The 27,133-nt window shown below is 36.4% G+C and overlaps 1 protein-coding gene across 1 annotated transcript in view; it reads right to left on the bottom strand.

The window, feature by feature from the left end:
- WDFY3 (WD repeat and FYVE domain containing 3) overlaps nucleotides 1-27,133 on the bottom strand; it is a 309,424-nt gene that overhangs the window by 234,941 nt on the left and 47,350 nt on the right. Inside the window, exon 3 of the mRNA XM_025385326.1 lies at nucleotides 1,427-1,526. The gene's annotated coding sequence lies outside the window, so the exon portion shown is untranslated. The remainder of the gene's footprint in view (nucleotides 1-1,426; nucleotides 1,527-27,133) is intronic.

Below are 27,133 nucleotides of genomic sequence, written 5' to 3'. Positions count from 1 at the left end.
CATTTGACCCAGCCATCCCATTACTGGGGATATAGCCAAAGGATTATAAATCATGCTGCTACAAAGATACATGCACACATATGTTTATTGTGGCGCTATTCACAATAGCAAAGACTTGGAATCAACCCAAATGTCCATCAGTGTCAGACTGGATTAAGAAAATGTGGCACATATACACCATGGAATACTATGCAGCCATAAAACAGGATGAGTTCGTGTCCTTTGTAGGCACATGGATGCAGCTGGAAACCATCATTCTCAGCAAACTATTGCAAGAACAGAAAACCAAATACGGCATGTTCTCACTCATAGGTGGGAACTGAACAATGAGATCACTTGGACACAGGAAGGGGAACATCACACACTGGGTCCTATTGTGGGGAGGGGGGAGGGGGGAGGGATAGCATTAGGAGATATACCTAATGTAAATGACGAGTTAATGGGTGCAGCACACCAGCATGGCACATATATACATATGTAACAAACCTGCACGTTGTGCACATGTACCCTAGAACTTCAAGTATAATTTTAAAAAAAAGAAAAAAAAAAAAAAAGAGATAAGAGACCATCATGGCCAACATGTTGAAACCCCGTCTCTACTAAAAATATAAAAATTAGCTGGCCGTGGTGGTGGGCGCCTGTAATTCCAGCTATTCAGGAGGCTGAGGCAGGAGAATCGCTTGAACCTGGGAGGCAGAGGTTGCAGTGAGCTGAGATTGCACCACTGCGCTCCAGCCTGGCAACAGAGCGAGACTATGTCTCAAAAAATAAAATAAAATAAAATATAAAAAGGTGAAAGAAAATGTAAAGCAAAAAAATCCTAGGACATGAGTTTAAGAGAGGAAAATCAGATGTAAGGCCCTAAATAACACATCCAACACAAGAAATAGTATATCAAATAACAAGTAGAGACCCTCAGTTTCAAGGAATGTGAGGCTCTTTTCTATTTTTCCAAGTAGAAAAAACTACAAGCATTATTTATAAAACTAAAAAAGCATTTTTAGCCATTAAGAATTTTTTTTTTTGAAATTTAATATATGCACGGGGTTTAAAAGACCATACTGAAAAGAATACATAGTAAAAGTAAATATCCCACTACAGGGCTCCAGTTCCCCTCCCTAGAACTGTCATCACTAATTTCTTGAATATCTTTCAAAGATATGTTAAATGTGTATAAGCATATAGGTATACATATAACATATATCCTCCTTTAAATAGTCTATTAGAAACAGTTCTCAAGACACATTTTCTATTTCCTAAATATGATAGTACAGTAATCAAATTTATAATGGTAGCTCTATAAATCAAGTCAATATAAAAAGCCCTGTCTACACATAAGTAATTAACAGTGTTTGTTTATCAATAAATCCAGTGATAGTAAAGATTAAAAACAAAAACCCACTAATTTTTCTTCCCAGAGACTGACCTTTAGGGAACTCCTTGGGTAACAGGTTCTGAATGTGTGAGCACAATAGGGCCCATTCGCTTGAAGTTAATTTACTGAAGACTTGAAATCTGGGCTCCAACTAGAAAGAGGGGGGAAAAAGGTTATCAATTAGTCTCTAATTCAGAATATTTTCCTCAACACAGGTAGCCCAGGTCCACTAACTATCTCATACATGAGGGCTTTTCAAGCTTGGTTGGATACTGGAATCAACTAAGAAGCTTTAAAAAATGCTCTGAAGCCTGGAAGCCACTCTGTTCAAATCACAAGTCTCTGGGGCTAGAGCCTGGGCAGGGTTTTTACGGGTTTCCCAACTGATTCTAATGTGCATCCAGGGTTGAGAACCACTGCCAGAGAAATATAAAATCAGACGGTATGGAGGTCACCTATAAACTTTTCAGCTTGTTGCTAAACAATGTTTGAGTATAGAAATGCACTATTTTTAAATTATTTTATTTTATTTTATTTTTTGAGATGCAGTTTCACTCTTGTCACCTAGGCTGGAGTGCAGTGGCCTGATCCTGGCTTACTGCAATCTCTACCTCCCAGGTTCAAGCAATTCTCCTGCCTCAGCCTCTGAGTAGCCGGAATTACAGGTGTACACCACCACGCCCAGCTAATTTTTATATTTAGTAGAGATGGAGTTTCACCATGTTGGCCACGCTGATCTTGAACTCCTCCTGACCTCAGGTGATCTGCCTGCCTCGGTCTCCCAAAGGGGAAATGCACTTTTAAAATACTTGGGCAAAGGTGGCTGTAAATAACCAGAGTGTTCCTAATGCAGGACAAAGTGACGCTGGAGAGCCCACAACACACGACGCAACAGGTAGTCACCTCACATTCTCTGAACAAGCTTAAAAGCCCAGGACAAATCTATTCTGGACATTCCATTATGAAAGAAACAGGATCAAATATTGAAAAATGCCTTAAAATCTCCCTGAATAAGAAGAAGGTACATAGAGACAACAACAACTATTAAAATTTAACTTAAAAGCAAGATACAATAACTATTGCTTGATTGCAAAAATCAGAAGTGAAATGAACAAATTAAATTCCTAACAATGACGTTCACAAAACCTCTTTTATAGGGATTATAACCTATGGCATATGAAAGAGCCTAAGCCGGCAGCCACTACCTATATGTGGATATTTAATCTTAAATACAAATTAATTTAAATACATGAAGTAAAAAATCTAGTTCCTCAGTTGCATCAGACACATCTGAAGTGCTCAACAGCTATTATGTGTCTAGTGATTACTGTATTAGACAGAGCCAACATAAAACATTTTAATTGTCACAGAAAGTTATATTGGACAATGCTGGCTTGGGGGTAAATGAAGCCCTGAAACTTCATATTAAATTTGTGAACATACACATACTCTAGAAAGATGACCTATGACTTTTATTTGATTCTCAAAGGAGATCATGTTCAATTGCCACACCAGTGATTCAAGTGCCAGTGCCCAAGCCCACAGAAAGTAGAGAAGAGTCCTTTTTTTCCCCAAATAGTTACCTCTTTTAAAAAAGCATATCATATCAACAGTAGCACATCCCACCCATGGATACAGTCTTTCAACCACTGCATGAAGATGAGTAGGACTACTATTAGCACAAAATGGTCTTCCCACCTCCCTGATGTTGTTATGGTTCTGGAGCTTCACTGCTTTTTCAGAAGAGAAAAAGTAATAGTAAATCATAATCACAAAAATAGACCTCCTTTGATTTATTCATCATCTTCAACTTCATTAGCTATTGATATATCCAAGATGATTTACCTACCTTTTAACCCCAAATCCCAGCTTTTTGTGGCAAAGTGAATCACAATAAAATAGAAAGTGAATTATGCATCCCTCAGAAAAAAACACAAACAACAATCTTCCATATGTAGGATGCTGTTCCTAAGAAGAATTCCAAAGATACTTGGCTACTAACCTAAGATTTAACACTTAAGTTGTCATCAAAAACTAACACAAAACAAAGATATGATCTCAAAGGTGAGCTTCCCTTATGGATAAACAGTCTGGGTTTAGCTTCCATACTGAAAAAGTTTGCGTTTGGCACTGAAACAAAGCCTTCTAAAGAGACATCATGGTGTGATGAGTATAGAGTATATCCAGCTATATTCAATTTCTAGGATACGATCAACTGTCTAATTGATTTAAAAACTTAGCAACTCCATCTCTAATACTTTGCTCCTAATACATACTTTTTTAAAAAGGCAACCTCCCTAAAATGTTCGACTGTATCTTTGAAAATTACTTTAAAAATGAGTATGCCTTTTATCTGTGAAGAAAAGATATATCAAGCCAAAAGACCACACAAGAATATGAATAAAAGTAAAAGGCAAAATAGACCCTCAATGTAAGACAAGACCAAAGCCTGTCTTATAAATTAGGTGAGCTTGCTGCGTGAACTATGAAGTCTGAGTTCAATAACATCCCATGATTCAAATGTTATTAAACTAACTGTATTTTAAGTCAATAAACTAAAAGTTTGGCATTTTCTTATCAAATTAAACATTTATTTATTATGTACTCATGATAAATTGCAATCCCATTCCTAAGTATTTACCATAAAACAGGGGTTAGCAAATTACAGCCATGTACCAAAATCTAGCCCACATGTTTTTGTAAATAAAATTTTATTGGAACAAATCCATATTCATTTACTTACATATTGTCTATGACTGCTTTCACACTGCAACAGCAGAGTACCCACAACAGAGACCCTAAAGCATAAAATACTTCATCCAGCCCTCTACAGAAAGTTTGCTGACCCTGGCACTGAAGAAATAAAAACTGGGCCAAGTGTGGTAGGTCACACCTATAATCCCAACACTTGGAAAAGCTGAGGTATGAGGATCACTTAAGGCCAGGAGTTCCAAGACCAGCCTGGGCAACATAGTGAGATCCCATCTCCAGACACACACAAAATTAAAAACAAAAAATTAGCCAGGTGTGGTGGCATGCTTGTAGTCCTAGCTACTCAAGAGGCTGAGACAGGACTGCTTGAGCCCAGGAGGTAGAGGCTACATGCAATGTGACTGCACCACTGTACTCTAGCCTGGGTAACAAAGAACGACCTTGTTTCAAAAAATTAAAAAGAAAGAAAAAGAAATGAAATGAAATGAAAATTTATGTTCACACAAAACTTATACACAAAAGTTTATAGTATCTCTATTCATTATGGCCAAAGAATGGAAATAACCCAAATGTCTTTCAGCAGGTGAACAGACACACAAACTATGGTGCACTCATACAACTCAACAAAAGTAAAAGATTTTTTTTTTTTTAAAGTCAGGATCTTGCTCAATCTCCCAGGCTGGAGTACAGTGGTACAATCATAGCCCATTGCGGCCTCGAACTCCTGAACTCAAGTGATGCACCTGCCTTAGCCTCCCGAGTAGCTGGGATTACAGACACACCACCACAACCAGCTAATTTTTAAATGTTTTTTCATAAAGATGGGGTCTCATTATGATGCCCAGGCTGGTCTCAAACTCCTGGCCTCAAGTGATCCTCCAAAAGTGCTGACATTACAGGCATGAGCCACTGCATCCAGATTGTGAATGAATTATTGATACATATAAAAACTTGGATGATTCTCAAAGGCATTATGCTAAGTCAAATAAACCAGTCTCAAAAGATTACATATTGTGTAATTCCATTTATATGGTGTTCTTAAAAAAAAAACTATATTGATGAAGACAGATTGGCAGTTGCCAGGGGTTAGAAGTGAAAGGGACTGTGACTATAAAGGAACACAGCAAGGAAGTTTTCTGGGTGATAAAACTGTCCTGTATCCTCACTGTGGTAGCAGTTACTCTTATCTGCACATGTATCAAATTCCATAAAGCTGTATACCACAAAAAGATCAATTTTGCTTTGTAATAATTAAAAAACAAAACCTTTTGAAAACAGCATGATAGTTTCTGTGTTTATTTGTGCTGTGATAACAGAATACAAGAAACTGGGTAGTTTACAAATAATAGAAATGTATTTCCTCATGGATCTGTAGGCTGAGAAATCTAAGATCAAGGCACTGGCTGGTTCAGTTGTCTGGTGAGGGCTGCTCTCTGCTTCCAAGATGGTGCCTTATTGCTGCATCCTCTGGAGGGGAGGAGCATGTGTCCTTATATGGCAGAAGGTGAAAGGGCAAGAAACCTAATGCAGAAAGCCTCATTTAGAAGGGTCTTAATCCCATTCATAAGAAAGGAGCCTCCACGGTTTAACTACGTCCTAAAGGCTCTACCTCTTAATACCATCTGCTATGGTTTGAAAATTTCTCCTCTCCAAAACTCACGTTGAAATGTAATGCTCCAATGTGGCAGTAATTAGAAGTGTGGCCTTTGACTGGTTCATGAGGAATCTGCTCTCATGAAGGGACTAATCCATTCATGGATTAAGGTTCTCATGGGGATCAGCTGGTGGCTTTCTAAGAAGAAAAAGAGAGACCTGAGTTAGCATGTGATGTCCTGTACCACCTTGGGACTCTGTAGAGAGTCCCTTCCAGCAAGCAGGACCCCACCAGAGGGAGTTCCTAGATCTTGGACTCTTCAGCCTCCTTAAGCATAAGAAATAAATTCCTTCTGTTTTCAAATTACTCAGTTTCAGGTATTCTGTTTTAAGCAACAGAAAACAGACTAAGACACCACCACAATGGCCATTACATTTCAACACCTGCATATTGGAGGGGACATATTTAAATCATAGGTAGATAGTTTAAAGAAAAGCAACAAACTAACAAGGAAACAAGCTCTAAAAATTTAGGGCAAATAATCTGAGATTTTGCCAGGGAAGATGAGATCCCAAAGTGTAGTCTGGGTTACTATACTCTTGGGTTTTAGTCCTGGCTTTATAATCCATTCACTACGGAACATTAAATCCGTAACTGAGATCAGTATTTCCCTGTGATTTTTCTGCATGCAGTCTGACAGGCTGATATCTGAGGGTGAATATGAAGCTCCTGAATGCAATATTTCCCCTGTCAAATATGACATACTACATGAAAAAATACTGCAATTAAAGTTATTTCAGAATACCTCCATTCTACTCTCCAGATTAGCCATAAATATAAAGGTGTGGCTTATATCACAGTTGTCAGCCCTTTTCACACACTCAAGTTTTCTCACTCTGCTGCTCTCAAAGCTCCTTCCCATCACCAAGCTTTCAGGAAAATCTGGCATTATATTCCATACACATACTGAAAGACTGTGCCACATATGTTTTTGCACTGTCCACGATCTGCAATTTTCTTTAGGGAAACCAGATTTGTAGATTGCCCATGAGAAATCTGTAAACTGTCACCTGGAATTCACCAAAACATAAATTTAGTAAATGCAAAATAATTATCACAAAAAACAAGAGGTAGGATTTAGTGCTTTCATAGAATCAACAATAAAAACAATTTATAAATTAGTTACATGTTTTGTAAATCCAATAAAATAGTTTTTTTAAAAACCAATATGAAAAACTGGGAAAAGATACATTCAGACTAATTGGTTCCATTGTGCATAATTAACAGATCATGTCTCAAGTTAAACTCTAAAAGAGGAAGAACTCAGGAGTGACCACTAATCTTCTGTAAATCATTTTTACATGGTCATCAAAGAGAAGAAACTTTTTAAAAGGGCAAAATAAAATTTTCACCATGACAAAAAGTACATCCCAAAGTCCCCAGCATTTTGTGGTGATTTTAAGTGTCAGCAAGTTCTTTGACATTCCTACTTTTAAAAGGAAAAGCCTTTTTCTCCATACCCTTTGAATGGGACTCACTTTTGACAAGTAAAATGCTGGGAGTGGTATTATGTGACTTATAAGACTAGGTCATAAAAAGGATGCAAATTGTAGCTCTGCCATTAATACTAATTCCTCTCTTTCAGATTTAATGTCAGGATTGGCGATAGCATATGTAAAGTCTTTGACTTGGTGCCAGAATATTAGAAGCCTAACAAATAGCTTCTAATCAAGCACTTGTAGTCCTTAAAGTCACCCTCAAGATGTGTATTATTAGGATTTAAGAATGAAAAGAGTAAATTATGTTGTTGAATGAATGAAAGTCACAAAGTGCTAAAATCAAATCAAGAAGAATATAAAGACTTTTAGAAAAAATTCTTTCTATTAAGGTTGAGTCAAATGAAATTGCCATTTTTGTCAGGTCAGAAAAAAGAGAGTATCAGTAATTTTTACAGTTCAATCTAATACATGTGGAATAAATGTTTTCCCTTTGATATTATCAAACACATTATTACATATTTCAAATAAATGGAAAACCTCAGGGAATATATTATCTAAATGTAAAAAGTTTAGAATATTTTCCATAGCAGAGCATATACGAAGGGAGTTTGTTTGCGTCAAACAAAAAGGGAGTTTGTTGCGTCTTGCTCTATGGCACAGGCTGGAATGCAGTAGCGCAATCTTAGCTCAATGTAACATCTGCCTCCTAGGCTCAAGCAATTCTTCCACTTCAGCCTCCTGTGTGGCTGCGAGTACAGGCCTGCACCACCACGCCTGGCTAATTTTTGTGTATTTGGTAGAGACCAGGTTTCTCCATGTTACCCAGGCTGGTCTCGAACTCCTGGGTTCAGGTAATCTGCCTGCCTCATCCTCCCAAAGTGCTGGGGTTACAGATATGAGCCACTGTGCCCAGTCTTATTGTTTTAATTCATTCTCCTACTCATTAGACTTCAAAAATATTTCAAACCAAACCTCACCTTAGAGTTTCATCATTTAAAAAATTAACCTTCTTTGAAGGCAGCCAAGTTATGACAGACTGAGAAAAGCTGGACAAAAACAATATGTGAAATATATAAACATTAAAGAATCGGTTTCAGATATTTAAGACACTATGCTATACACACGTATATTTATGTGATGTGTATCTCTATTTCTCTATCTCCCTATCTGTCTGTCTATCTGTCTGTCTCTCCATCCGTCCGCCATCCCGCCTGCCCGCCCGCCCGCCCGCCTGCCTGCCTGCCTGCTATGGTCTGAATGTCTATGTACCCCCACCCCAAATTCATGTTAAAATCCCAACCCTCCCAATATGATGGTATTAGGAGGTGGGACTTTTGGAAAGTGTTTAGGTCATGAGGGTGGAACTCTCATAAATTGATTAGTGTCCTTATAAAAGCTCTTCTGCCTCTTCCACATGTGAGGACACAGCAAGAAGGCCCTGTCTGTGAACCAGGAAGTGGGCCCTCACCAGACACTGAATCTGCTGGTGCCTTGATGTTGAACTAGAACTGTAAGAAGTAAATTTCTGTTGTTTGCTTGTTTATTCATTTGTTTGTTTATTTATTTGAAATGGAGTTTCGCTCTTGTTGCCCAGGCTGGAGTGCAACGGCGCGATTTTGGCTCACTGCAATCTCCGTCTCCCGGGTTCAAGGGATTCTCTCGCCTGGGTGAGACAGAGAAAGACTCTGTCTCCAAAAAAAAAAAAAAAGAAGAAGAAGAAGAAAACTGAGACTCAGAGAGGTAAAATTCCAAGGTCACACAGGTAGCAAAGGGCTTTGTTACTCATTCAACAAATGGCAGACACGGTAGAGATATAATACTTTCTCATCTATTACAATACCATTACTGACAAAAATTTTAAAAAATAAATAAGAAATTAGATGTTTTAATATAAACTAATATAAACAAACTTCTGTGTGCAGACAAACCTCTATGCTGTGGTTTGTCTTACAAGCAAGCAAAATGCGGCCCATTAAAGCAAACTCTAAAAGGTTGAGTTTTTAGGGCTCTTCTCTCCCTAAAAAGGCTCATCCATTCTACAACTTTACATACCATCTGTATATCTCCTCCTAACTCTCTGAGCTTCAGGATTGTTTAATTGATTGCCACTTGCCATCTCCATTCGGTCACTTACAGACGTCACAAAAGTAACAAGTTCAAAAATAAGGCCGGGTACCATGGCTCACACCTGTAATCCCAGCACTTTGGGAGACCAAGGCAGGCAGATCACTTGAGGTCAGGAGATCGAGACCAGCCTGGTCAACATGGTGAAACATTGTCTCTACTAAAAATAGAAAATTTAGCAGGCCATCATGGCGTGCACCTGTAATTCCAGCTACTCGGGAGGCTGAGGCAGGAGAAGAGCTTGAACCTGGGAGGCAGAGGTTACAGTGAGCCGAGATCACGCCACTACACTCCAGCCTGGGCGACAGAGTGAGACTCCATCTCAATTAAAAATAAACAAATAAATAAATAATTCTTGACTTCCCTTTTCACTGACCTCCAGTCTCATTTCAGAATACTGTCATTCACCCAACTGCTCAAGCCAAAACCTGAGTATTTTCCTTGCTTTCAATGTCCCCCACACTTTTCATGTTAAGTCCTACTGGTTCTACCTACAGACTAGATCTCATCTATCCTTTCCTCTCCCAACACTTTAGATCCGAGCTGACATTATCTTTCACCTGGACTACTATAATGATCTTATTATTTTCCTACTTTCTCTCCTTTGCAGACAAAGTGCTTTGGGGGCTAGGGAGCAGGTAACAGAAACCATAGTATATAACTTTAAAACCCTTCACTGGCTTTCAGTGTGTTTAATAAAAGCCATACTCCTCACCATGGCCCTTTAAAATTCTAGATATCTGATCCCTTTCTACCTTTCAAACTTCATTCCACTCTCCCCCAGACATCTCCAGGCATGCTTTCAATTCCTCATACACCAACTGTTCACACTGCAGGGTTTTCCCTTCTTCCTGTAAATTCCTGGCAGGTATAATTCCTTTGATTTTCAGCTTCAAGGTCACCTCTCTTGACAAGCCTTTTCTGGCAATGTAGAAGTACCTCTGCCTTCCCATGACCCTCTATCACCTCATCTGCATTTCTTCCATGGTCTGCGCTTAACATTATTGGAAAATATCTATTTATACATTTATCATCTAGCTGTCTACCAGATTACGAACTCCAAGTAGAGAGAATATGTCTGTTTTGTTTACTTATATTCACCACCTAGTAAAATGATTGTCATGTAAATTTTTCTTGAATGAGCAAGTCAGGAATATTAGACTAAAAGGACTTTAACTTCTATACAATTTAAAGTGTTTTAAGCTACAAATTTAAAAGATAATTTATGATTTTCTCTCATGAAGTATACAAATACAACTCGGAGATAGATGTGTTTCATTTCTTAAAGACCTATTACAAACCTCAAAGCAGTGAATTTTGTGTCAGATTCATTTTATAGGCAATATAGAACCTATGAGATGACTTTCTTATTTTATTTTCAGAATCTAGGTGAAAAAGCTGCAGTAAAATTATGAATAGGTACCAACTAGCTCAAGTAAATAATTATGTTTATATGTAAAATTACTATAGCTTCAAAAATGTATATAATATTTGAATAAAAGCATACGCTTAAAAAAAAAATAACCACAGTCATCCTTTGGTATCCATAGGAAATTGGCTCCAGGACTCCCATGAATACCAAAATCCTGCCATGCTCAAGTCCCTTATATAAAATGGCATAGTAATTACATATAACCTATGCACATTTTCCTGTATACTTTAAATCATACTTGTCCAACCTATGGCTCATGGGCTGCATATGGCCCAGGACAGCTTTGAATATGCCCCAAACTTGTAAACTTTCTTAAAACATTATGAGATATTTTGTGATTTTTTTTTTCTTTTTTTTTTTTTTTTAGCTTATCAGCCATCATTAGTGCTGGTATATTTTATATGTGGCCCAAGACAATTCTTCTTCTCCCCATGTGGCCCAGGGAAGTCAAAAGATTGGACATACCTACAAACCATTTCTAGATTACTTACAATACCTAACACAATGTAAATCCTATATAAATTTTTGTTATACTGTATTTTCAAATATAAAATTGTTTATTATTATTTTTTGCAACATCTTTTCCCAAATACTTTCTATCCATGGTTGGTTGAATCCATGGATGTGGAACCTGTGGATATAGAGGGCCAAATGTATTTCCATTTGGACAAAAGTATTTTATATACAGAGAAAAAATAACCTATTTTGGTCAAGTCCAAAGAAGAATAATAAATTACTGTCTCATTCTGTGTCGTTTATAAATATATCCACAAATTTTATGATGCTCCTCTTTTCAAAGGTAAAATCTAGTTAATCTCCTCTTAATTATGGGTTATACTTAGCAACACATTTCTAAGGAACAGAATATGGCAGAAGTGACTATGTGTAACCAGATCATAAAAGACATTATGACTTCCTTCTTGCTCTCTCTCAGATTACTTGCCCTTAAGGAAGCCAACTTCCATGTCATGAGGACACTCCAGCAACCCTATGGAGGGGTCCACATGAGTAGAAACCAAAGCTTTCTGATAAGAGCTAGTAAGAAACTGAGGTCTTCTGTCAACAGCCACATATGTGAGCCATCCTGCAAAGTGATCCTCTAGCCCCAGTCAAGCCTTTAGATATCCACAGCCAACATCCTGACTACAATCTCATAAGAAATCCTAAGCTAGGGCCACCTAGTTAAACCACTCCTAAATACCTGACCCATGGACACTCTGAGATAATAAATGCTTGTTTTTTTTTTAAGTGACTTACTTTGAATCAGCAATAAGTAATCTACATTCGTTCAACCAATAATCATTGATCTGTGCCTACTATGGCCCAGTCACTGTACCAGGTCCTACAGACACAGGGAAAAAATAAGACTCACTATCCTAGAGGGATATAGGAAATATACAAGAGGATAGAGGATAGCATAGCAATACAGTGTTAAGGGCTCTAAACAGATAAATAGAAGGCCCTACCTCAACACCCAGAACACAATATCAAGTTTCAAAAGAAGGAAGAGGAAGAGGAGGAGAAGCTGTTTAAGGGGGAAAGAGTGGGTGTACATATGCATATCTACATGTAAGGCACAAGGAAAGTGCAGAGGATGACAAATGAAGGGACTGGAGATATAAGTACCAGTTGGATAATGAAAGGTGTTATACGCCATACTCTGAGCTTTAACTAAAGGCAATAAGGAGAAACTGAGAATTTCAATAAAGTAGGGTAAGATTTGCATTCTACAAGGAAGACTCTTGCTGCAGTATGGAAAATGGCTAAAAAGGGCCTCCTCTAATACAGACAAAGGAAACTGCAGCTGTCCAGTTTAGGTAGAATGATGCCCTGAAATATCTTAGCAACAAGAAGTAAAAAAGCAGTAGACAGATTCAACAGACATTTAGAAGGTAGAAAGATAGAACTTTATGATTGATTTCAAAATTAAATGCCACCAATATCTCCAGAACACTAAAAAAGGAAAATCACTGTAATATGAAAATATTCAGAACAAATAAAAGAACAATCTTTATTGGTATACATGGCAAACCCTCTAAACTCAAAAGAATCATCAACACATTCTGAAAGTGGAGGTGAATTTTAAATCAGTTATCAAAAAGATAGAACTATAAATTCAATACGATGAAGGCATAAGTGGCTTTGCATAATTCTAACGTACCTCATCGAAAACCTCAATAGACATTTACAACTGACAAGTCCAACTCTTTGTATATTTTAACTTTTTTTAATTGCTGGTATGAAGTATAGCTCTTTTTCTTTCCCTTTTAGAATAAAGGGACCAGGGAGATACTGTATTACCTCTCCTTGAATATCTAAGTCAGATATGTCAGAATACAACACATTTTCCTGATCTAGCTCAGGAGTTCTTAGTGTTCCTCTAAGATTGAAATCAAAACTCTTCAGGACTTCAGTGAGCATAAATTCTCAACATAGGAACTCTTTCTAAGCTATAATGTAAGTTCCTTGAGGGCAGAAATCATGTCTTAAACATCTATTCCTAGCACTAAGCCCATTGAATCTAAAGCAAGGAAAAATTCAAAAGATGTTTATCGAATGGATTCACATTAAACTAAATACCAGCAGTCTATTCTTATGCACATATCCATATATATATACACACACACACACAAAAATATTTACTGATGGAATTTGTTTCAAAATGCAGGGATACAGTAAAGGCATGGGAATATAAAACAAGATGGGCCAATATATAACTTTTTAGAACTGTGAGATTTATCAGAGAAAAGTGAAAGTAAACAAGGGAGTTACAGGGAGGGCATCTATTTTATGTATTTGGTTCATGGGGTAGAATACTAAAATACACTTTAAAAGGTTAAAATTATTCTTTTTAAGAGATTTTTGCCTTTAATTTATAACCTAGTGTTCTCGTTACAAAATATTTCCACTTCATAATTCTAAATCCCAAATAACTTATTATAGAACTATGGTTAAAGTATTATAATAATAAAAAGAAAGGGCACAAAGGTACTACAGAAAAATAAAAATATAATTCATGTAATAACAAAGTAAGAGAAAATGACATTTAATGTTCTCCTAATTTTCTGGTCGCTGTTGCAGACTGAAGGAACAGAAGATTAATTACATACTTGTAACATAAAAAGAGCCTAAATATAGTCATTCATATTTGGCTTAGGAGTCTGTCACTGCTAGTTCTTTAGTAAAAATATTCCTTACAAAATACCAATATTTTATTTTATGAAATTTCAGAAGATTTTCAGTAGTAGATAGCTTCCGGAACTAAAATAAAAGTAGAATTTAACGTAAAATTGAACGATTTACTAGATTATGTGACTCATTGGTCTTCTCATTATTGTGTTCTTTCTGCAATCAAGACAAATATTTCCTTTTTTGTCTTCATGTTTTTGTCTCTAATTCTCAAATTTCCAAAGAAAGGTGCAATATGAATTAAATAACCAACAATTTGCTTGCTTTAACATTTTTTTCCCAGTATAACCCCATCAGTATTCATAATAAATTTAATATTCACCATTCTTTTTGGAGTACTGTCAACTAAATGAAACTATTAAAAGCAAAATTTAAAGACATACAGTCAGCCCTCTGCATCTGTGGGTTCCACACTGTGGATTCAGCCAACTGCAGATCAAAATATTCAGAAAATAAAATTGCATATGTACTAAACATGTACATATTGTTTTCTTGTCATTATTCCTAAACAATACAGAATAACAACTATTTACATAACATTGACATTGTATTCGGTATTATAAGTAATCTAAAGATGATTTATAGTATACAGGAGAATACACACAGGTTATGTGCAAAAACTATGCCATTTCATATCAGGGACTTGAGCATCTACAGATTTTGGTGCTTGAGGAAGGTCCTGAAATCAGTCCCCCACAGATGCAAGGGATGATTGTATATTAGAAACATTTTTAAAGGCACACATTAATAGTAATAAATTAGCCAATTAAAAATAAAACAGTTAGTAGAGTAATCAAAACAGTATGGTACTAGCATAAGGATGGTAATATGCACCAACAGTATGGAATACAGAGCCAAGAAAAAAACTCTCACATATATGACCAACTGATTTTCAACATGGGAGCCAAGACTGTTCAATGGAGGAGAGGGCAGTCTCATCAACAAAACCAGTGCTGGGAAAATTGGATTACCTATAAAAATTAATGTAAAATGGGTCATAGACCTAAATTTAAGAGCTGAAACTATAAAATTCTTACCAAAAAATGAGCAACTCTTCAATGTTTTTGTTGTTGTTGTTGTTTGTTTGTTTGTTTGTTTGTGACAGAGTCTCACTCTGTCACCCAGGCTGGAGTGCAGTGGTGCGATCTCACTCACTGCAACCTCTAGCTCCCAGGTTCAAGCAATTCTCCTGCTTCAGCCTCCCAAGTAGCTGGAATTACAGGTGTGTACCACCATGCCTGGCTAAATTTTTTTGGTTTTTTGTTTTTTTTTTTAGTAGAGACAGGGCTTCACCACGTTGGCCAGACTGGTCTCGAACTCCTGACCTCAGGTGATCCACCTGCCTCGGCCTCCCAAAGTGCTGGGATTACAGGCATGAGCCACCATGCCTAGCCCAATGGTTTCTTAAATATGACACCAAAACCACAGGAAACAAAATAGATCAACTGGACTTCGTAAAACTTAAGACTTTAGTACACTAAAGGACACTATCAACAGAGTTTTACTCAGAATGAAAGAAAATATTTGTGAAATCATACATCTGATAAGGGTTATCCAGAACACATAAAGAACCCCTATAACTCAACAACAAAGAGATAAACAACCCAATTTAAAAATGGGCAAAGGAGGTGGGAGGATCACTTGAAGCCAGGAGTTTGAGACCACCCTGGAAAACATAGTGAGACCCCTGCCTCTACAAAAAATTAAAATATTAGCTGGGCATGTGGCACACGCCTGTAGTACTAGCCACTCAGGAGGCTGAGGCAACAGGATTCCTTGAGCCCAGGAATGGAGGGTCAAAGTGAGCCAAAATCGCACCACTACACTCCAGACTGGGTGACAGAGTGAGACTTTGTCTCTTAAAAAAGAAAAAAGGGGCAAAGGAGCAAAGGACATGAACACACATTTCACTGAAGAAGATATATACACTTGAACCTTAACCAACACAGGTTTAAACTATTTGGGTCCAGTTACATGTTAATTTTTTCAATAAATATATTAGAAATTTTTTGGAGATTTGTGACAATTTGAAAAATCTTACAGACAAATCTCATAGCCTAGGAATATTGAAAAAAATAAGAAAAAATTAAGTAGGTCATGAATGCATAAAATATATGTAGATACCAGTCTATTTTTATCATTTTTTACCATAAAATATATACAAATCTACTATAAAAAGTTAAAACTTATCAAAACTTACACATGCACAGACTGTACATGGTGCCATTCATAATCAAGAGAAATGTAAACAGTGAAGATGCAGTATTAAATCATAACTGCATAAAATTAACTGTAGTACAGGCTCTACTACCAAAATAACTTTGTAGCCATCTCTTGTCACTATAGTGGTAAGCTCAAATGTTGCGAGTATTCATTAAAACACTATGTGATGCTAATTATCTCTGCCAGAGCAGTTCTTCTCTCCAGTAAGTTGTATATGGCAACAAAATGTGTCTCGAGGTTCATGCATATATTTTTCATCATGTTTGGCTCAATATCATAAACCTTGACTAACACCGTAGAACTCACACAAAGTGCCACTAGTGATGCTGGTTGTGTTCCCAAGAAGCAGAGAAAAGTCAAGACATAACAAGGAAAAGTTGAATTGCTTGATATGTACCTTAGATTGAGGTCTGCAGGGACAGTTGCTGACTATTTCAAGGAAAACAAATCTAGCATAAAGGACCACTGTAAAAACAGAAAGGGAAACAGTGAAGCCAACACTGCAGCTCTCCCAGAAGGCACAAAACCTTATGCTTTCTGCAAAATACTTTTTTATCTCATAATGAAAATCCAGCTTTATTGTGGGCACAGGGTTGCTATAAGAAAGGCATATCTAAGAACTCTAATATGATTTGAGAAAAAGCTAAGTCATTATATGACAATTTAAAGCAAAAATAACATGAAGGATCTAAAGCTGCAGCATTTAATGCCAGCAAAGGATGGCTTGGTAATTTCAGAAAGCGGTATGGCTTAAAAATGTCAAGAGAACAGGAGAGGCAGCTTCTGCCAACCAAGAGGCAGCAGACAAGTACCCAGACATTAAAAAAAAAAAATCATTGAGGATAAAGTACATCTGCCTGGATTTTTAATGTAGATGAAAGTACCCTATCCTAAAAAAACAGCTTGCCAAGGACATTTATTACTATAGAAGAGAAGTGAGTACTAGGATTTAAGGGTATAAAGGGATAGACTAACTCTACTGTTTTGAGCAAATGCAGTTGGGTTTATAATCATAAGTGTCCTCATCGACAAAGCTGCTAAACCCTGAGTTTTGAAGGTAAAAAGTAAACACCAAATGCCAGTATTTTGGTTGTACCACAAGAAGGGCTGGAAATGAGAGTGCTTTCTGGATTGCTTCCACTGATACTTTGTCACTGAAGTTAGAAAGTAAGAGACTGCCTTTTTAAATTCTTTTGGTATTGGACAATGCCCTTGGCCACCCAGAACCTCATGAGCTCAATACCTACGCATTGAAGGGTCTACTTGAACCCAAACACAACATCTCTAACTCAGCCTCTAAATAAGGGCATTATAAAGACCTTTAAGGCTCACTACTCTATGGAAAGGACTGTCAACCAATGGAAGAGATCCCTGACAGAGACAACATCATGAAAGTCTAGAAAAATGACACCATAGAAGATGCCATCATAGTTGCAGAAAAAGCCATAAAAGCCATCAAGCCCAAAACAGTAAGTTCCTATTGGAGAAAAATGTTCCCAGATGTTGTGCATGATTTCATAAGATGTATGATAGAGTTGATCAGGAAATTGTGAGAGACTGCAGATATAGCAAAAAAGGTGAGGGGTGAAGGGTTTCAAAATATGGATCTTGGAGAAACTCAAGAGCTAGTACATACCACATCAGAGGAATTAACAGAAGACAGCTTGATGAAGATGAGTGCTTCTGAACTAGTAGCAGACAATGAGGAGGAAGATGTAGAATAAGCAGTGCCAGAAAAAAATCAACATTAGACAATCTGGAAGAAGGATTCTGATTATCCAAGACTTCTTTTATGACATGGACTCTTCCATGATACAGGCACTGAAACTAAACCTAATGGCGGAAGAAGGATTGGAAAAGAAATATTTTTAGAGAAATAAAGCAAAAAAAAAAAAAAAAAGGAAGAAAGAAATTAAAATGTATTTCTGTAACATGACACCAGTGTGCCTGCCTCTCTTGCCTCCCTGGCCTCCCCTTCTACCTATTCCTTCCCTTCCACCTTCTCCAAATCTTCTGCTTCTGCCACTCCTAAGACTGCCAAGACCAACTCCTTCTCTTCCTCCTCAGCCTACTCAATGTGAAGATGATGAGGATGAAGACCTTTATAATGATCCACTTTCACTCAATGAATGGTAAATACATGTTCTTTTCCTGATGATTTTCTTAGTAACATTTTCTTTTCTCCAGCTTACTTTAAGAATACATACATTAAGTGTAACATACAAAATACGTGTTAATCAATTGTTCATGTTGGTGCTAAGCCTTCAACAGTAGGTTATTAGGGCCGAGCGCGGTGGCTCACACCTGTAATCCCAGCACTTTGGGAGGCTGAGGTGGGCGGATCACGAGGTCAGGAGATCGAGACTAGCCTGGCCAGAATAGTAAAACCCCGTCTCTACTAAAAATACAAAAAATTAGCTGGGCGTGGTGGCAGGTGCTTGTAATCCCAGTTACTCAGGAAGCTGAGGCAGGAGAATCGCTTGAACTTGGAGGCTGCAATGGGCCAAGATCGCGCCATTGCACTCCAGCCCGGATGACAGTGCGAGATTCCATCTCAAAACAACAACAACAATAAAAAAAAGAAAAAAGAAAAAAACATAGGTTAGCAGTAGTTACATTTTGGGAGAGTCAAAAGTTATACATAAATTTTTGACTGCAAGGGCATTGGCAACCCTAAGCCCTGAGTTGCTCAAGGGTCAACTGTATCTTGTCAGTAAGCATGTGTAAAAACTCTCAATATAATTTAATCATTAGGAAAATGCACATCAAAACCACAATGAGACACCACTTAACACCTATTTGGATAGCTACTTTCCAAAAAAATGGAAAATAACAAGTGCTAGTAAGAATGTAGAGAAACTGGAACCCTCATGTATTGCTAGAAAAATGCAAAATGGTGCAGCCACTGTGGAAAACAAGTTTAGTGGTTCCTCAAAAAGTTAAACAAAGAATTACCATACAACCCAGCAATTCTGTTTTCAAAAGAATTGAAAACAGTGACTCAAACAGAATCTCGCATGTCAATGTTATTATCAGCAATTTTCACAGTAATGAAAGGTGTTAATAACTCAGGTGTGTGTAAACAGATGAACAAATATATAAAATGTGTTATACACATACAGTAGAATATTATTCTTCTATAATAGAAATGAAATTCTGACACATGCAACAACATACATGAAGCTTGAAAAGATTATACTAAGGGAAAAAAGTCAGACGCAAAATGACAAATATTGTATAATAATTCTTAATATAAAATACCTAGAACAGGCAAATTCATAGAGACAGAAAACAGAACAGAGGTGGCTAGGAGCCAGGAGAGAGGAGAATGGGAATTATTACCTAATGGGTACAGAGCTTCTGTTTGGCATGATGAAAAACTTCTGGAAATAGATAGCGGTGATGGTTACACAACATCCTGAACATATATAATGGTGCTGAATTGTACACTTAAATATTGTTAAAATGGTCATTTTTAGGTAGTATATATTCCACAATTTCAAAAAGGCATTTAAGATTGAATATTATTCCTGAAACAGAATTTAATTTGATCGAAAGTCTATCGCCACAAAATTTTCAGGCAAACATAAACTAATACAGTACTAGCTTCAGAGTATATATTCAGCATTAAAATAAGGCATCCACGTCCCTGGCCACACTAAAGAAGCAGCCCATAAATGAACCCCAAAGGATTTGTTTTTATAGCAAGAACTTGGTATTCAAGCCAAGTTAAACTCACAAACACTCCACAGAAATAAAAGCCAAGTTCATTGCAGACTTGAGATCTTTAGTTGTCTATTTTTACTGTTTCTATTTCCACATCTAGAATTCTCTCTTTAAGCCAGTTTAAAAATGGGGCTCTCAAGAGAAAAATATGTGCACTCAAATTTTTAATAATCAAAACTGTAGAACCTCAGAGTAGTAGAAGCTTTAAGTGTACAGACCTCAATTAACAGGAACTGGGGGAAAAAGGTTTTAATTATACACACATACCCCTCGCTCACCCCCACAATGTGTTGCATGCTTTTGGCAAGTGCCACAAAACCAATTACTTACCATGTTGTTTTCTAATCAGGAATGCTATGATTTTCCACAAACTAATAAAGAACCTGTTTCATAATAAACTTAGTCCTGAAATTACATTTTATGTTCCTAATCCACAGAAGTAGAACCTTGTCATATATTTAGGGGTAAGTATTACTCATAAAAAGATCATGTTTTATCACGCTGGATAGGTACAAGAAAACTGTCTTTTTTGTGGACAAGCTGTAATTTCAGAAAAGGGATGAACAACATTATAAACTAAAAACAGAATGAACAAAAATAACAGTTCAAGAAATGCAAAACGCAAGCAAAAGGTAAGTTCATCAGTTAATCTAGTAAGTTCACAAGAGATGGGCAGAGAAAAAATAATGAATACAGTTCTATGCAGCAACATCCTCCCATCATTATACCAGTTCTCTCTATACTCTTCTTGCCAGAAAGCACTCTGTCATGCCATGATCACTACCACTGCTATTCTCAATGAGAAAAAGAAAACAAACGTGGACTTTACTTATGCAAATGATTTACAATCATTAGATGAAGAATTCACTGATTTTCCTTCCTGCCTCTGTTACAAGTATTTTCTGAAGAATACTGCAATTCTCACATATGATTACCAGCAGCAAGTGACTGATCAGTTTGTACTTAGGCAGTAGGGAAAAGCTATTCTGACACTCTAATGTAGTACTTCAACTGGATGTCAATGTATCAAGAATGTTGCTCCAAATAGAATACAAGAACTTAAAATTAAATGAAGAAATTCCAGAGCTCTGCTGATCTCTAGTCATTCTGCCAAATAATGGACTCTTGATAAACTGAAAATGAATATACTGAATTAATAAAACAATTTCTATGGAAGTTATCAAATGAAAGTAATGTAATTTCAGTTCAAAATAATTGTAGTACAGACAAAATTCCATTAAGCAAATTAGAATTTTTGAGTATTTTCTATGTTACATTTAGACTCTGGCTGGCAAACATCTATAAGCTGTCTTTTTAGACTCATTGATAAAAGATGTTTGCTGGCTCTCCTCTAATAACATTAAACCACAAAAAAGAGATGAATAGATATATATTTTATATATCAAACAAAAACATATACATGAAACAAAGTATATAGCTATGAACAGATATATATTTTATATATCACACACACACAAAAAAAGATGAATAGATACCTCTTTTTCATGTGTGTGTGTGTTTTAGTGGAGAGATATAACTTTTAAAGCATCAATTGGCCAAGCCTTCTGAATTATTTCACTGCTTCATGGTAACATTACTAGTTTCTGACCTATTACCTTTTTTATCTTTTTTCTATAAACTTCAGTTTCATGGAAATGGTGAAGTTACAGAAGCCTAAAAGAGGTCAGGTCTGGTGTCAAGACCATTGAAAAGAAGCCAAGAGAGCCCAGGAGGCCAGTTGGCTAAAGCCTACTAGGCTAGTCCAAACCTTCCTCTTTACAAGGATAATTCACAATAACTGAAAACGTATAATCTAAGTCACTTAGTAAGGAAGTTTTAAAATAAATGATAATTACTAAAGCTAGGTGACAGATACATGAGTTGATTTTATGGATATCTGAAGTTTTCTATTCAAAAAGTTCAAAGTAAAATAAATTAACTTACATATTCTATACATAGTAGCAGATGTTTTTCTCATTCAGGCTTTACAATGTAAGACTACGGGACAAGGATAAATAGAGCATCTGCTACAGATAAACATCTCATTCCTTTTCTATTAAACACAGCAAATTCATTTCAAACTCCTTATGTTTTATAACTATGACTTCAAAATGTGAGGGCAATAATAAAAATCATTAGTAAATTTGAACATATATATACGTATGTAAAAATTGGGAATGGTAAAAACCACCAAAAGCGAAGTCAAAAAACAAATGAGACAATTGGGAGAAAATATTTGCAATATACATTACAGATAAAGAACTAATATTCTCGGCCGGGCGCGGTGGCTCAAGCCTGTAATCCCAGCACTTTGGGAGGCCGAGACGGGCGGATCACAAGGTTAGGAGATCAAGACCATCCTGGCGAACACGGTGAAACCCCGTCTCTACTAAAAATTACAAAAAAACTAGCCGGGCGAGGTGGCGGGTGCCTGTAGACCCAGCTACTCGGGAGGCTGAGGCAGGAGAATGGCGTGAACCCGGGAGGCGGAGCTTGCAGTGAGCCGAGATCTGGCCACTGCACTCCAGCCTGGGTGACAGAGCAAGACTCCGTCTCAAAAAAAAAAAAAAAAAAAAAAGAACTAATATTCTCAACATTCAAAGAGCTTAATAATAATTTAAAAAGACCAAAACTCCTAGAGAAAAATGAAAAAAGATATAGACAGACATCTCCCCCTACATATATGGCTCTGATAGACGGGAAAAGATGTTAAACCTCACTCATAAGAAAAGTGCACATTCTAACTACACCAAAATACCTTTTCTTTGCCCTTCAGATTGGCAAAAATTCAAAAGCTTGACAATAGACTCTCTTGGTAAGGCGGTGGGAAAACAGACACTCTCATACGTTGCTGATGGGAATGCAAAACAGTACAAACCCTATGGAAGGGAATTTGGTAACATCTAGCAAAACTACATAGGCGTTTACCACTTCAACCTAGTAATTCCACTGCTACATTTATCCTGAAGATACACCTCCAACAGTATGAAAAGACACAAGGTTATTAATTACAGCACTGTATAACTGTAAATTGCTAGAAACTATGTGGATACACAAACATAGAAAAGAAGATGAATGAACTGGTGTACATACACACAAAAGAATGATGACGACCTCTATGAACTGATACGGAATAATTTCCAGGGTATATTTTCCAGTGAAAACAGCTAAGTGCCAAAGTGTTTACACAGACAATATGCTATCTTCTGTGTTGGAAAAAAGGGGAAATAAGAAAACACACATATCTACTAATCATTATAAAACGAAACATTGGAAAGATAAATGAAAAAACAATAAGGTTGGTTATCTACCAGGGTAGTATGTTGTTTTTGTTTTTAATGATATATGTGAAACAATTCTGAAACCATTTTAGATGGTACTCGTTTAGATCAAATGAGTAAAATGTTGGCATGATTGGGAGCCCATGTTCTCATTATAGAAAAATGGAGAATTGGAGGTATCAATGTGAATTTTTATTTTGAAAAAAATATACCCATATTCACATATGTATATGCATGTTACATGGGCATATACATGCAACACATGCACATATTTGTGTGTGTGTGTGTGTATACACATATACATGTATACATTTTCTAGCTTGTTCCCTGATAGGGCCTAGAAGCAAAGATACCCAGCAATAACATACATACCAAAGCATCCAGATCTTGGTTTCTAATACTATCACCCAATAAGAAGGACCAGGGCTCCTAGGAGAAATGACTGACTCCAGTGCTGGGCAGTAAACGTACAAGATGAAACTTATTATAAAGCATGAAAATAATGACTTGCTTAAAAAAAATGATGGGAACACATAAAAGGATACAAGAGCCAGCATGAAGAAGGTGCCACTGGTGAGGACTGGAACCATATGAGCTCCAAAATATTTACAGACAGTAAACGAAATGTTAAGCATTAAGGGAAAAATAGGAAACCATAAATTCAAATTAACAATAAATACAACAATACACATAGATAAATAGAAGGGCTCTTACTACAGTAGAACACTGAGTAATAACTGGTAAATGCAGAGAGTATAAATGCAAATCACTTTGCAACTATAATAGTAAAGATTGATTCAAGCAAGTATCATCAATGGATGCAAATACAGGGGATGAAATGTTATGAGGAGTTGTATATTTTAACTGTCTTAAAGTGTCTCCCTCCCAGTAGACAGTTTATTAGTTGCAAGGAACACGTAGTAATATGGTTTGGCTGTGTCCCTACCCAAATCTCATTTTGAATTGTAGCTCCCATAATCCCCACATGTCATGGGAGGGACCCGGTGAGAGGTAATTGAACCATAGGGGTGGTTACCTCCATGCTGTTCTCATGATAGTGAGGGAGTTCACAAGAGATCTGATGGTTTTGCAAGGGACTTTTTCCCTTTTGTTCGGTACTTCTCTCTCCTGCCTCCATGTGAAGAAGGGTGTGTTTGCTTCCCCTTCCACCATGATTGTAAGTTTCCTGAGGTCTCCCCAGCCATGTGGAACTGTGTGTCAATTAAACTTCTTTCTTTTATAAGTCACCCAGTCTCAGGTATTTCTTCACAGCAGCGTGAAAACGGACTAATACATGTAGTAACTACATAGTGGAAAAATCAGACAATGAAATGAAATGGTCAAAATTTCCATCACAAATGAAAGGCAGAACAGTTGGCACGTATAGATGTGATATGCTCAGAAAGATATATTCCTTATCTAATATTCCATCCAGGAATGTATAACCTGAAATCTTATCAAGAGGAAACATCAAACAAATAAAAAATAAGGAACAAACAAAAAGTAAGAAAAAAAACAAAAAATAACTTCTGAAAAGGGAGAGAAAGGATGACTGTGTACTTTTAAAATGTCATATAATAAAAGATAAAGGTTGAAGAATTATTCTAGATTAAAGGATACTAAAAAGACATCAAATATAAATGCAACATATGATCACTGACTAATTCCTTCACTGGAGGAGAAGAAAACTGCCTTAGAAGGCATTTATTCAGATAAGAAAATTAGAAAATGGCAGATTAAAGTAAGAATGTTAAGTCTACTTAGGTTTTTAGACTGCTAATGTAAGAGATGATCCTTATTCTTAGAAATCTACGCAAACACATTTAGGACTAAAGGGCTATAATATGTTCAATGTAACTCTCAAATGGCTAAATGAAAAGAATAAATACCTGCATGCATGTGTATTTGCAAATATATACATACATGCACAAAGTGAGAAAAAGTGAGTAATAAAGCATTTGGGACAAAAGGCTAACAATAGATGAATCTGGATAAAGGGTACATGGATGCTCTTTATATTATTTTTGCAACTTTTCTGCAAGTTTGAAATTATTTCCAAAAAAATCATTATATTCAGGAACTAACACATTATTTTTCTCCCTAAAATCCGTTCCTTCTTTTATAATTCCTACACAGCTGAACAGGACTAGTGCCAACTAGTCATCCCACTAGAAACGACAGTTAACCTAGATTACTCAATAGTTTCATTTCCTTCCTTTTCTATAACTCCTACACCCCAAAGGAGAATTTCCTAAGGGAATATCATTAATATGACCTTTGTTTTCTCCAATCATACCAAATTGGTGTAGTACCTAATCACTTAGCATTTCTCATCTGACTTACTGCTACAATCTACTAATGATCACCGTTCCTCCAGTCTTGGACCTAAATCATTCTACACACTGCTACAGAGTGACTTCCCTCAATGAAATGTGAGTATGTCACTCCCTGTATTTCTTAATTTGTCCTAAATATAGGTAGGAAAGAACTTATTAACTTGAAAAAACTCAACACTAATAAAATATATTATTTTGGATCTTGAGAAGCAAATAAGCAAAAATTACTGCCCAGAGACTTAAAAGCTGGTATAACGTAATTGATATAGTCATAAAACAACTGCAAGAGCCTTCTCGGATGCAATCTTAAAGCAACTGCTATTAAGCAATATATTCAGTGCCTTTTATACAAATAATGTAAGAACCCTGGAAGAAGGAAAGGTAATTAAAAGCAAAGAAGGGAAAAGAAATGCAAGGAAAAGAAGGGAAGGAAAAGAAATGGAAAGGCAGAAAATTGAAAAGAAGGGAAGGAAAAAGTTAAAAGTCTATTAGTAAAACAGAGATTGGTCTAGCATTAAAATGTTAGCATTTTAAGAATTAACTAACCCTCTCTCAATTATTCCTAATGAAATAGCAAGCAGAAACAGAGAAAAGTATTTTTTATATGTCTTTATCAATATCTGACATTTTATCAAATGTTACTTGAGAATAGTATTATTCATAATCAATATTTATCAATATATATTGATAAGTATTGCTTAAATATTTATAAGCAAATATGGAACCAAGTTTCTATTGCTTTTTTTTTTTTTTTTTTTTGAGACCAAGTCTCGCTCTGTCACCCAGGCTGGAATGCTGTGAATGACACAATCCCAGCTCACTGCAACCTCAACCTCCCGAGTTCAAGCAATTCTCTGCCTCAGCCTCCCTAGTAGCTGTGATGCCACCATGCCTGGCTAATGTTTACATTTTTAGTAGAGGCAAGGTTTCACCATCTTGGCCAGGTTGGTCTTGAATTCCTGACCTCGTGATCCACCCACCTTGGCCTCCCAAAGTGCTGGGATTACAGACGTTAGCCACCGTGCCTGGCCTGTTTTCATTTTTAGATTTTCAATTTCTCAATTCAAAGCATCAATATATAACTATACATTTATTGTATATAAAAATATACACATATACAGCATATATGTATAATATACATAAAAGTTACACAATATATATCTGTATCCGGATTATAGTATCCTACTTCAGCACCTATACTTGTAGATTTTAGATATCAGTAAAAAGTTTTAAGTAACTTTTATGTTGAATGTCAAGTTGCACAATAACAACTAGATTTTATAAATATAAACATTTATTGATATTTCATACTGAGAATATAAAATACAACAGATAGCCAAATACACATTGAAGAGTCTCCTCAAGACAAAAAGCCTGCTTCTTATATTTCTTTTCCAGTTTATAGATGGAAAAGAAAACAAACTAAACAGAGGCAATAAACATGTCACACTACAGCCTCCTCTCCCCCCAAAAAGTTGTTTTAATCATCACATTCAATCTTTTTATAACAAATAACATTTGTTCTTTAAACTTCAATTTAAAAATTGTAAGTGTGAGTGTGTGTGTGTCAAGAGAGACAGAGTAAAGGATCAAAGATCAATTCTGTTTATAGATGGGTTCTTTTGTTAGGTTTCTATAGGTC

This window comes from Theropithecus gelada, chromosome 5, assembly GCF_003255815.1.
Source record: "Theropithecus gelada isolate Dixy chromosome 5, Tgel_1.0, whole genome shotgun sequence".
NCBI classification, from domain to species: Eukaryota; Metazoa; Chordata; class Mammalia; order Primates; family Cercopithecidae; genus Theropithecus; species Theropithecus gelada.
This window is presented reverse-complemented; position numbering and strand designations above follow the sequence as displayed.